Below are 13,210 nucleotides of genomic sequence, written 5' to 3'. Positions count from 1 at the left end.
AGACTCAGCCATTAACCCTGGATTTAGGGTGTCACTGCTGGGTCCCTTTCAGTTAAAAAATTCCTGCCCTGGAAACCACCCCAGAAATCCACAACTGCTTCTGTGAAATCTGAATTTGCTGTTGGGAAATTGTTTCCCAGGAACAAGTGGAAGTCTCCCTCACCCTTGTATTCACCCAGATATTTTATCTACATAAAGGACCTAAAATATACTTGGATTGGGTTTTTTCTGAAATTGAAAAATATTTCATTTGCACTGAAACCAATCATCCTAAATAGCAGTGCAAATCAGTCATCCTGAATAACAGCGCAAAATAAGCTGTACCCACACAGGCACCCAGCAAAACGTTGAATTTCTCTGTTTTTACCAAATCTGACAGCAGGAACCTGCTAAGTGCCCACACCACATTCACCTCTCAATGCACAATAAAGTCAAGCTCCTGCCCTGCCACCATCCTGGCAGGGAAAGCAAAGCCTCGGTGGAGTCAGCTCTGCTGCAGCCTGAGAGCATCCCCACACCTCAGAGAATGAGGTTCCACCCCTGCTCACCCTGCCAGCCCTCCGGGGGCTCAGAGCTCACCTCTTCAGGCATCAGGGGAGCTTTGTGCCGTGGGTTCTGCTGCAAAATTAAATTCACACGTGGCGCTCCCGGGCTCTTGAATTCAAAAGACGATTTTCACCTTCTTCTTGCTGTTCTCAGGGAAACGACCAGCTCCGCATGACTCATCATTTTGTGGGAGTTCAATGCCAAGGCTGCTTGCACACAAAAGAAAATCACGTAATTATACTAAATTCTGAAAATCAAAAACTTCTTTGTAATTGCCTTAAGATTATTTCATATTCCGTTCTCAGAAGATGCTTCCCTGTGTAGCCATTTAGAAGGAACATTTATTACAAAAGTTAATTACAGTTTTTTAAAGAATTAAAGAGGCTTTTTTGATCTTTTGGGGGTTTTTGGTTCCAAAGAATATCTCTGTTACATTCATGTCCAAATTTTGGGGTTATGTGTCAGTTTTGCCCAGATTTTTGACAATCTGATTAAGGAAATGTCATTTATTTTTCATGTACATTTATTTAATCAGTAAAACATATTTTATTGAAGTCGTGTTGGGCAAAAAATGCCAAACACTGCAGCACTGCTGTTCTTAACTGTCCCTGAACTAATTTTAACTTCAGGAAAACACTTTAAAATTAAAAAGGAAGGGGAAAATACAGAAGCATTTTTAATAACAAATTATTTCAACATACAGATGAAAACAGCCAGGAATTTCAAAACATCACTTAACTGGAGGAAAGAAGGGCTGGGAAGAAAATTGATTAAAAAATTAACGTTTTTCCAGTTTCTGCCATATTTTTGTGGGGCTTCTTGGAGTACAACACTGCCAATCCAGCAACCAGCAGCTATTTCTGATGTGTTGTTTCCTAACTTAAACACAGTCTGTCACTTGAATCTCTAGAGAAAGTGATCTCTAGAGAAATCTAGAATTTCAATTCAAGAGACACAATCTGTCTCTTGAATCTCTAGAGAAAGAAAATTTGAACTGGTAAAGGGGGGAAAAGAGCAGAGAAATCCCTTCTAATTACTGCTAGATCCATCTGGGGACCGAGCAGGAGCATCAGAAATCTCTCCTTATTCCTTCCAATAGAGTGGAACCAGAGGAAAGTCTCAGTTTGAACCCAGCCCTGCCTGGGTCCTGTTTGCCAAAAGGAATTTCAGGGCTCCAGGCAAGTGGGGAGAGGCAATGAAGGACTTCCCATAATTTAATAACCAGTCACAGAGCTCTGTTTAGGCAATTCTAATGCTTCAGAAAATTGGATTTGGATGAGGTCTCTGCACCTTAATTTGCTCTCCCTTTGCATTTCCTGCAAAGGGCTGCTCCATAACCCACAGCCCACAGGTGTTTTATTGCCTTTGTGACAGCAGAGCCCTGCTGGTGCTCACCTGAACGGGCACAAATTCTGGGTGCTGGCACTGCCCAGGGTGCTCACCTGAACGGGCACAAATTCTGGGTGCTGGCACTGCCCGGGGTGCTCACCTGAACGGGCACAAATTCTGGGTGCTGGCACTGCCCGGGGTGCTCACCTGAACGGGCACAAATTCTGGGTGCTGGCACTGCCCAGGGTGCTCACCTGAACGGGCACAAATTCTGTGTGCTGGCACTGCCCGGAGTGCTCACCTGAACGGGCACAAATTCTGTGTGCTGGCACTGCCCAGGGTGCTCACCTGAACGGGCACAAATTCTGTGTGCTGGCACTGCCCAGGGTGCTCACCTGAACGGGCACAAATTCTGGGTGCTGGCACTGCCCGGAGTGCTCACCTGAACGGGCACAAATTCTGGGTGCTGGCACTGCCCAGGGTGCTCACCTGAATGGGCACAAATTCTGTGTGCTGGCACTGCCCAGGGTGCTCACCTGAACGGGCACAAATTCTGGGTGCTGGCACTGCCCGGGGTTTTCTCCCACCTTTGGCACTGCCTGCCTTCCTCTGAGCGCTCTGCAAAGCAGCTCCTCCTCTTCCTCAGCTTCCCCCTTGCCTCTGCACCTGGGAGCAGAGCTCAGGGAATTCCCAATGCCCCTGGAAGCAAAGCACAAAGAATTCTCCATGTACCTGGGAGCAGAGCACAGGGAATGCTCAGCCCGATGCTCTTGGAAGGAGAGCACAGGGAATTCTCAGCCCAATCTTCCTGGGAACAAAGCTCAGGAATGCTCAGCCCGGTGTACCTGGAATTCCCAGCCCAATGCCCCTGGAAGCAAAGCTCAGGGAATTCTCAGCCCAATACTCCTGGAATTCCCAGCCCAATGCCCCTGGAATTCTCATCCCAATGCTCCTGGGAGAAGAGCACAGGGAATTCTCATCCCAGTGCCCCTGGAAGGAAACCACAGGGAATTCTCAGCCCACTGCTCTTTTCCCTCTGCTTTGGGGACGGCTTTGAGCCCTTCCAAAGGCACCTGGCTGGTTCACAGCTCCTGCCTGCAGCCTGGCTGGATTGCAGCCTCATCATTGCATTCCACCGACCCCAAACTCTCCCTTTAGCTCAGAAATGGGACTTTTTGCCATTTTCTGAGCTCTGACGCTTTGCTTATGAACTCCCAGAGAAGCTGAAGAGAAAGGCAGGCGGGATTTGGCTCGCTGGTCTAAAACCATTGCCTACAATGCAGCAATTGCTCAGCAGAGCCAGTGAAACCACCAGCAAAGGGCTGGGCTGGAATTCTGAACCAAAAGCTGCTGCAGGCCCCGTTCCAGGCTGTTCTGTGACAGCCCTTCAGCTCCTGTTCTGCTTTATTCAAAGTGCTGGGGAATGGAAATATTTTGATATGGAATCTGGGACCCACAAGCAAACGCCCAATATAAACTTTAGAATAACATTCCCCCTTTCTGAAAACTATTAAATGGCTCCTTTTTTCTTTCAGTGGGGAATTAAAGGTTTCCAAAACTTTGTTTTCCAGGAAAAAGAAATGTCAGTCAGTAGTGGAATTTGCTTTTCAGGCCCTAATGTAAATCTTACTCCTGGACTAGAGGAGTGACCTGAATCTTCCAGAAGTTCTAGCTTTTTTCTCTATTAACACCTTCCCGCCATGTGAATTTTCATTGAAATATATTTCTAAACATTTTTAGTTCTCTACTTCATGATTAATAAACTGATCATGGAGTCTAAAGGGAGATAAACAGTCAGAAGGACTGACATTGGGAAGATAAAAGCAGTTTAACATGAGTTAAATATGAACTATTAAGCAGTAACATTTTTGAGACTTCCAAAATCTTTTGGTGTTTAAAATTTAAAGCCAGAACAGAGAAGAATCATTAATAAGAGGAATAAAAGTGGCATCTTGATGTGTATGGGAAGAGTGTGTATAACCATGCATACAAAAATCTGGTCTGGAAGAAAGATCATCAGAACATGAATAAAATGAGAAAAATTATGTGAGATAAAGTTAAGAGAGACAAAAGCAAGTTAAAAGGAGGGCAGTGGAAGAGGAGGTAAATTGACATAATTTGCTGCTCAGCGTTTCAATTCTTTTCCTGTAGCACCCCAAAAATGTCACCTCTGTGTGAGCCCATGGCCACACACAGCACCCCAAAAATGTCCCCTTTGTGTGAGCCCATGGCCACACACAGCACCCCAAAAATGTCCCATCTGTGTGAGCCCCATGGCCACACACAGCACCCCAAAAATGTCCCCTTTGTGTGAGCCCCATGGTCCCACACACAGCACCCCAAAAATGTCCCCTTTGTGTGAGCCCCATGGCCACACACAGCACCCCAAAAATGTCCCATCTGTGTGAGCCCATGGCCACACACAGCACCCCAAAAATGTCACCTTTCTGTGAGCCCCATGGTCCCACACACAGCACCCCAAAAATGTCCCATCTGTGTGAGCCCATGGCCATACACAGCACCCCAAAAATGTCCCATCTGTGTGAGCCCATGGCCACACACAGCACCCCAAAAATGTCCCATTTGTGTGAGCCCATGGCCATACACAGCACCCCAAAAATGTCCCCTCTGCCCCTGGTATCAGCCAGGAAAGCTCTGTGGAACATGGGAGTGCTGAGAGCAGGGCTGGTGATGGCAACAAACTGGGAGCCACAAAATCCTGCCTCAGCTCTTTGTGTCCCTACCAACTCTCACACCCCGGGGAAAGTCACTTAACTTCACTAAAAACTTTAAAACTCCACTTAACTCCACTAAAAGCCCACTGTACCTCCAAGGAAGAGCTTCCAAACCAAAAGAAACAGGCCTTCCCAAGAAGATTCAGTCTCTGCTGCCCTGAAAATGCAGAAGCAAATAAAACTGGATATCTGGGCTGTGATGTGCTTGAACAAATGAACAAAATGCACATTACAGTCATCTGTGTGTGTGTGAATGGCTCTCCTTCTACAGCCAGAGCACAAGGGTGCCAAATGCTGATTTTGGGGCAGGTTATCAGCACGAGGACAATTACAGTGTTCATCAACGTGTACTGAGTGGGTACCATGGAAAATTGCACCACACCCATCAGTACCATGGAAAATTGTACCACACTCATTAGATTGGAATTTATAAATCCATTAGATTAGAAGCTGGTGACACCAAACATTTCCCACCAAGCTGGAACTGAGCAGTGTCATTTGACTTTCTCCTGTAGTTTTTTGCACATCTGTTCTGTGTGTCAGGACAGGCACCAAATCCTGTTTTTCCTGGGCATTTTGGGCCTCCTAGAGCAGCCTGGCTCCCTTGCTTCTCATTGATAACATTTGCATCTGCTGCACCTGGCCGTCTCTGATCATTCTCCCTGTGCTGATGCTTTTCCTCTTCCCTTTGAATTCCTGCAGATGTTTGCTGATTCTATGCAAACTGCCTTTCAAACAAGTGCAGATTTGCTCCAGGATGCACTGGATGTCAGGGGAGGAGTTCACTGGCAGCAGGTTTCCAGCTGATGGAGAGACAGAATGCTCACAAAAGGGATTTGCTTTTTGCAGGAGGGAGGAGGGCTCTGCTCCTCTGCTTCTCCCTGTGCCTGCCTCTTTGCAAAGCTCAGCACACGGGCTGCAAAGGAAAAGCACCATGAATACCAAGCCAGCCCTGAGCTGCAAAGGAATAAAAAATGCATTGGTTCTAGTTAAAATCGATTTTTGCCTTGGAAGTAAGTATTGGATTCACTTTCTGTCTCTCTCTCTCCCCAAAACACTTTGGGCAGATGGAAAATATCACTGTAAGTGCTGTACAGTGGAGTGGTAAATAAACAACCAAGCAGCCCAGAAATCGTGCTGGGAGTGTCAGGGAGGCTCATCCTCATTGTTTCCCTGCAGAAGGGGGAAAGCCTCTGGAATTAATTCAGAGTTCTTCTGTGGTGATCCAAAACATGAGGGAGGTTCTCCTCCCTCCCCCAGTACCAATGAACCATAATGGAGCAGAGTAGTTTCCAGAGCTGCAGAGTCCCTAGGACTGTGGAATTATCAAAAGAAAAGAGAATAAATGGAAGATGAACAAATCCATTTGTGTTCTGAGCAGAATTTTGAAAAAGTTTTTCATTTCCCTTTTTAAAAACAACAAGGTCACAAAAGGTTTACATGAAATTACAGAAATTTTGTGTACTGAGTAACAAACAAAGCAGCTGCTGGTTTCTTCATGCCTCTCTTTAAGATAAAATAAATGCCTGATCTGAGTTTTTTTTAGTAATTACTGACTTTAACTAAAGATTCTGATGAGTGTGGATGATTCTTGTGCAGCCACAGGGGGACTCAGTGGACATTCAGAGGTGGGAAAAGCTGCAGCAAGAGCTGCTGAATCCTGCAATGGTTTCAGGTGGAAAAGCCCTGTAAGATCTTGGTCAGCACAGTCTTGTATTTTCTTGCATTTGCATGCAGATACTGATGAACTGAGGAACTCAGTTTTGTACATCTGCAATTCTACATGCCTTTTTGCATTATGTCACACCACACTTCCACTGCAATCTGCATTTCCCTTATCATCTGATCAAGCTGCAGTTAATGACCATAACCAACCCCTCATGTCCTGCTCTCAGAGCTCTCCTGACCCTTATGTGAAATGCACATTTTGCATATCTGCACCAAACTCTGCCATGGCTGAATTATGAACCTCAGAGCTTCATGCTGTATAAAATGCCATTCTTCAGGCTGGAATGCATTCTGATAAAATACAGAGATTTCTCTTCCCAGCTCCCTAAAATACATCCTTTTCTCCCAAAAACCTCCAAAGTTTGCTGTAAATTATTCCCTTTGTGGTCCCACAGACTCCTTCAGCACACAGAAAAACCCTTGTTCAAACCAAGAATTAGCTGTGTGCTCTTCTCTTCTCTCCCTGCATCTCACACCTGTGCACACAAACCCCACAGTCCTCCACACTTTTATGAAATGAAACTGATTTTTCTCTGCTTTGATGTGAGATACTTCAGGAGAATAATGCCTCCAAGAAAGCTGGCTGAAACTTCTTTTAAAAGATTTGCTTTCTCAAGACTGCATTTTCAGTTGGTGGATTTATATTTTTTTCAGAATTGCTGGCACAGAAATGATCAGTTTGCTTTGCCTAGTTGAGCATGGTGAATATTGTCCCCTGGATAATTCTCCTGGGAAAAGATACAGGCATAATGAGACTTATTCATGTACATAAAGTGTATGCAGTTAATATGGAGCCACAATTACCAGAAATTAAATTCTAAATGCTCCTGTAATAAAAGCACATCTCTGAAAGCCTCAGAAAAGGCAGAAGGAGACCTCATAAAGGATAAAACGGTGATCTAATAATGGGAATAAAGGAGAGCTGTTGGGGTGTGGGGATTGGGTGCTCACACAGCAAGACTTGCATGGTTCTGATGCCCATCCTGCACCCAGATTTTGTGTCTGCAGCACCTGAGTGCCCCAAACATCTCCTGGGGCACCTGCAGGGCCTACTAAACTCCATGTAAAATAAATTCATAAATTCATAAACTACAGGTACCTTGAGAGTTTGAAGAACAGCTTTTAAGCAAATCAAAATCTGTAAGAATCTTTGCTGTTCAGCTCCTTCTCAGTCAATGAATTCACTTAGTTATCAGTTTTTCACTTATTCCTTACACACAAACATGTTAACAAATTTTAACATGTTAACAATATGTTAGCATTTTTAACACGTTAAAAATACTCTTCATTTGTACAATAAAAGAGAAGATTTGCCCTCTCTATTCCACTTCTGAGTTTCAGAATTCCTCAGCCTGGGACAGGACACCACTTTGTTTTTACTTTCTTGCTTTTTATTGTTTCTTACCATTATAGAAAGTTTGGGATCTCTGCACCATTTTCATAACAGAAAACATTAAAATGAATGTTTTACCTTGAAAGTTCACTGGGTCTCCACTGGGACTTCTGTTCCACTGCTAAAGGAGTTCCTTAAAGGTTTTAATAAAAGCCAAGCAATACAAATGTTTCCTTAATCTAGAACATTTGAAAAATTTATTACAGAATGTTTTAACAGAGGTTTCCAGTTCTACCTTTCCCTGGCTGAACGAAAATCTAGAAATGATTATCATAATCATACATTGACACTTCCATCATTTATTAATTATGAAAGAATAAAGGTGGAGGGAAAACCCACACATTTTTCATGTGTCCAAGTGTGCTCATTTCTTAATGTGTAATATTAGAGCATCCCAAGGTTGTGTATTGAGTACAGCTGTTAGAATTTTACTTCAATCAAGCCATAATTGGGGCAAAACATCCTTTTCCAAGTCACTTACTGTGTCCTAAAGGTGATAAATTATAGAAGGATGGGAAAGCAGAACAAAGACAGGAAAGCTTCAGAAGGAACTGCCAGGCACCCATTCCTCCACATTTCCATCAGAGCAGCTCATGGAGGGCTGATATGGAATTCAGAGCTAAATTTAAAAGATTTAAAAGAGGTCACCCACCCCATGACAGATTTCTTGTAGAACAACCTTGATAATTTATTCATCAAGATGGTATCAGCCAGTGGGGAAGGGAGGCAGAAGCAGGGCAGGATGAGGAGGGATGTGGGAGAATCAGAATAGGCTGTGCCGTTGTCAGAACAGGAGGGAAACACTGCTAACAAAGCAAAATTTAAAATGAGAATTAAAAGCAGATAAAATAATATAGTAAAGGAACCTAATGCATAATGTCATGTCTGTATAGTAATTATAGTGTCAAAAACAGGAGTGGAAAAGTAATACAAAAAATTAAGAATAAAGTGAACTAGAAAGCTGTGATTGACAGGTACACAATAACAAGCACAAAATTAAGGAGACCATAACATACATTTAGGACAAAAACACTTGAGAAAATCTTCAGTGATTCAGAGGCAGGAAAAGGAAAAATGTCATGTCATTTACAAAAAGTGCTGAATGAAATATCAAATGAGAGGATTATGCTGTAAAAATATATTTGCAGGAGCTAAACAAAGATGAGGAATGAAGATAAGTAATGAGTTCTGTATAACTAAGTGACAAATTAATAGGGTTCTATTACAAAAGTGGAAACTGAACAATGCTCAGAAGTAAACAGAAATAAACTAGAGGGTAATGTTAGCAGAGAGAAAATTCTTAGGGTCACAAAGAATTAAAGAGCTACTAAAAATTAAATATGGTACCATCGTCTGTGGAAACAACAAACTAATCACAGACTGACAAAAACGGGGGCACTGTAGTTTTGTTATACTTCATCTCCCCAGTTAGTAAATTGGGTAAAATAAATTAGTAAAATATAATCTTGTGGCTCTCGAGAACAACCCCTGGCTTACCTTCAGTTAGTCATGGTGAGTTCAGCTCTCAGGCAGGCTCAAGGTGAGTTTGGAGAGCCAGGATTGCACAGCTTAATTCCTAGAGAAATCACATCAAAAGCAGTGAAATGTGACTGCTACCCACTCAAGTTCTCTATAAAATTAATCTGTTAAGTATCTGTTGAATACAGATTGAAAACTCCTGAGTGGTGTTTTCAGGTAGAAAAAAAAAAATTATATAAGTTTGAGAAAAAAACTTTTTTTTTTCCTTTTCAGAAATTGGCCACTTACAACAAAAACCCAATCCCTTCTCAGTCCCAGGATGGAAATCGGTTCTGCTTCCGTCTGGGTGGATTTCAGCAGCCACCAAGGGGAGGCAGAAACTGATTCAGCTCCAGGTCCTCGCGCCCCTGTCCCAGCTCTGCTCCCTGGGCTGGCCTGAGCTCACCACCCCGGACTGGGAGGGCTGGGAGCAGCAAACGGGGAACCCCAGTTTGGCACAAATGCTGGAAACCCTTGTGTCGCAGACATTTCTTCACAGAAATCCTTTTTTTTCAGATTTCTGCGTCTTCGGGAGGCCAGAGGCCCCCGAAGAGAAGGTAAACAATTGTTATCAGCTGCTGTGGAATGCAATAGGATTCACCTTGATTGGCTCATTTTCTATGTTTATAATTAAGAGCCAATCATCAGTTCAAGCCAGGGGACTGAGTCCTTGGCCACAACTTTGTTGTGGGTTCTTTTCTATCTATTCTTAGCTTAGCTAGCTGCTCTGCAAAACCTCTCTCTATATTCTATTTAGTATAATTATAATGTATTATATCATATATTAATAAATCAAGCCTTCTGATTCAAGAAACAAGATTCACCGTCTCTCTCTCACCAGCAGCGGCCCACACAGGACGCAGTAATACCCTTGTGCTGTCACAAAGCCAGCCCTGCAGAAACTCCCTCCACCGGGGCACCCCAATTAGGCAGGGGCTCAATTGAGTCAGCAGCAAAGCCAAAGGCTGAGGGCAGGAGGAGAGGTCAGAGCTCTGCCAGCCCTGCTGTGTCCCAGGCTGTCCCCTGACGGGGCAGCACACGCCTGTCCTCTGGCAGGGAGTATAAAATACCTCAGTTCTGCTTACAAGGGAAATGGTGGCGTTAAAATTACCTGGAAAAAGAGAATAGACTCAAATGAAAACTTTTTGACAGAAGACCGGTTGGTGAAGCTTTCCTTAGGCACAGGCAAGCAAACTCTTCATTAGCAAAGATGTGGTCTCTTTTTTCCCAAAATCAGCCTGCTCCTTAGCCCCACATCCAGAGGGAAAGCTCTGCCTGTGCCTCTAGGGATGCCCAGCAGGGAAACCAGGTCCTGACTCCTCAGCAGAGGCTCCAGCAGGGAATCCCTGCTCTGTGCAGAGGTGCAGTAAGTCTCAGGCAGGATTTTAAGGCCAGAAAGGAATTCCTTCCTGTCGCAGACATTTCTCCACAGAAATCCTTTCTTTCAGATTTCTGTGTCTTCAGGAGGCCAGAGGCCTCCGAAGACAAGGTAAACAATTATTATCAGCTGCTGGGGAATGCAACAGGGACACTTATTTTGATTGGTGATTGGTTCATGTTTTATGTTTATAATTAAGGGCCAATCACCAGTGCAAGCCAGGGGACTGAGTCCTTGGCCACAGCTTTGTTGTGGATTCTTTTCTATCTCTTCCTAGCTAGCCTAGCTGCTCTGCAAAACCTCTCTCTATATTCTTTTTAGTATAACTATAATGTATTATATCACATATTAATAAATTCAGCCTTCTGATTCAAGAAACAAGATTCACCGTCTCTCTCTCACCAGCTGCGCCAATTCAGGCGCGGTAAAACCTTCCTGTGCTTTGCCTTGCCCAGCTGCCCATGGCTGCCTTTGGCAGATCCTTTCATCCCTTGCCCAGCCCCATGGCCCCGGTGAGCAGGGTTGTGCTGCAGGCCACACAGGGTAAGGGCAGAGCACCCCTCACCACAGCCAGCAGAACTCCTCATTTGATCAGGGGAAAAATTCCCTTCAGGAGGAGGCAGAGGCCAAAGCAGTGTGTCTGCACGCTGCCTGCTCGTATTGTGCCGTGGTATTGGCAGCAAACATCAAAGAAACAAAGGCACTTCTGAGCTGCAGGGACTGGGGAGGTGTAATTGCTCAAGGGGCTGCCGGAGTCAGTGATCCAAATCACTCAGCACATTGAAAATTCCAGGGGAATTCCAGCCCAGGTGCTTCCATGCCTCTTGTTATTTGAAGTTTTGTACTGATAATGGGAAGGTATTGTGAAGCTGGAGATGAGAGATGAAATCAGAACTTCTGTAAGAAATCAAAACGCTTCAGCTCTGCTCTTTCTCAAAGGCACACCTGAGTATTCTCAAATGCAGTGAGCACACAACCAAACACAGCCCAGCTCTCTGGACAACAATGTGAGGGACAGGATGGGCAGCTCTGTTTGGAGAGCAGGGTTGGAAACACAGGGGTTGGAAACACAGAGCTGGAAACACAGGGGTTGGAAACACAGGAGTTGGAAACACAGGGGTTGGAAACACAGAGCTGGAAACTCAGGGGTTGGAAACACAGGAGTTGGAAACACAGGGGTTGGAAACACAGAGCTGGAAACTCAGGGGTTGGAAACACAGAGCTGGAAACTCAGGGGTTGGAAACACAGGAGTTGGAAACACAGGAGTTGGAAACACAGGGGTTGGAAACACAGAGCTGGAAACACAGAGCTGGAAACACAGGAGTTGGAAACACAGGGGTTGGAAACACAGGGGTTGGAAACACAGGAGTTGGAAACACAGGGGTTGGAAACACAGAGCTGGAAACTCAGGGGTTGGAAACACAGGAGTTGGAAACACAGGGGTTGGAAACACAGGAGTTGGAAACACAGGAGTTGATGAGCAGAGCACCCATTGTCAGTGTGAGTTTGGGGTGCCGCCAGCTGTGGCGGCTCACTCTGCTGACACCAGGGCGTCCCTGTGCTGGCAGAAAGGGGAATCACTCTGCAGGCAGCAGGTGCCAGGGCCGTGTGGGTAGGGAAAGGAGAAATGTCTCATTTTGCACTGTTGTTAAATTTGCCAATCCACGCTGTGCCTCTCCCACGGCACGGAGCTTTGCTGCAACCAGAGCCCTGGCCAAGAACCGGCAGGAACAGAAACATGGATTGACCAGGCTGGGGCTGCATTTCCCCTCTCTGAACCTCTGGGGTTTCTGTTGTCCAGGAACAGCCTGCTGGAACGGGGCTGTTCAGCTAGCTGGACAATCCTCAGCTCCTGTCCTTCCTTCCCAAGCACCCACAGTTTTGTGTCTTGGTGCAAAGAAAATGAAAGCACATCAGGCAATGAGATCCCGGAGTTCTGCAAATATCAGCAATCATGCATTCTCAACAAAATCAGAAATCCTCCCTGTTTCTGTGCAATCTGCTTTTTCAGTTAAAAAATTCCTGCCCTGGAAACAACCCCAGAAATCCACAACTGCTTCTGTGAAATCTGAATTTGCTGTTGGGAAATTGTTTCCCAGGAACAAGTGGAAGTCTCCCTCACCCTTGTATTCACCCAGATATTTTATCTACATAAAGGACCTAAAATATACTTGGATTGGGTTTTTTCTGAAATTGAAAAATATTTCATTTGCACTGAAACCAATCATCCTAAATAGCAGTGCAAATCAATCATCCTGAATAACAGTGCAAAATAAGCTTATTTACTATTACATTAAGCAACAATTTTGCACCTTGTTGAGTGGGACTCCAGTTTTCATTTTTCCCTGACAGGTTGAAATTATTTTCTGGGTTGATAGACAAGAACTTGCAAGAAGCCCTGTAATTTAAGTAATTTTTTTGGTTCTCCATTAAATATCCAGAATATGCATGTTGCTCTAACCTTGCAATAACTCACAACTCCAGCTGTAACAGGTCTCCAACATTCTCCTAAAATAATAATGACCAATAAGAAGAAAATACACATTGGCATCAAAATTAAAAGGATTGAAGATTCTTCAAAA

At 44.4% G+C, this 13,210-nt stretch overlaps 1 long non-coding RNA gene across 1 annotated transcript in view; it reads right to left on the bottom strand.

Moving 5' to 3' along the window:
* The window catches only part of LOC131564041 (uncharacterized), a 33,110-nt gene extending 23,375 nt beyond the window's left edge, over positions 1 to 9,735 (bottom strand). The window contains exons 1-4 of the long non-coding RNA XR_009275340.1: positions 9,499 to 9,735; positions 9,229 to 9,307; positions 2,412 to 2,574; positions 580 to 752 (exon numbers count right to left, since the gene is read on the bottom strand). This is a non-coding gene — a long non-coding RNA (uncharacterized LOC131564041). The remainder of the gene's footprint in view (positions 1 to 579; positions 753 to 2,411; positions 2,575 to 9,228; positions 9,308 to 9,498) is intronic.
* Positions 9,736 to 13,210: the final 3,475 nt, after the last annotated feature.

Source organism: Ammospiza caudacuta, chromosome 14, assembly GCF_027887145.1.
Source record: "Ammospiza caudacuta isolate bAmmCau1 chromosome 14, bAmmCau1.pri, whole genome shotgun sequence".
Lineage (NCBI taxonomy): Eukaryota > Metazoa > Chordata > Aves > Passeriformes > Passerellidae > Ammospiza > Ammospiza caudacuta.
This window is presented reverse-complemented; position numbering and strand designations above follow the sequence as displayed.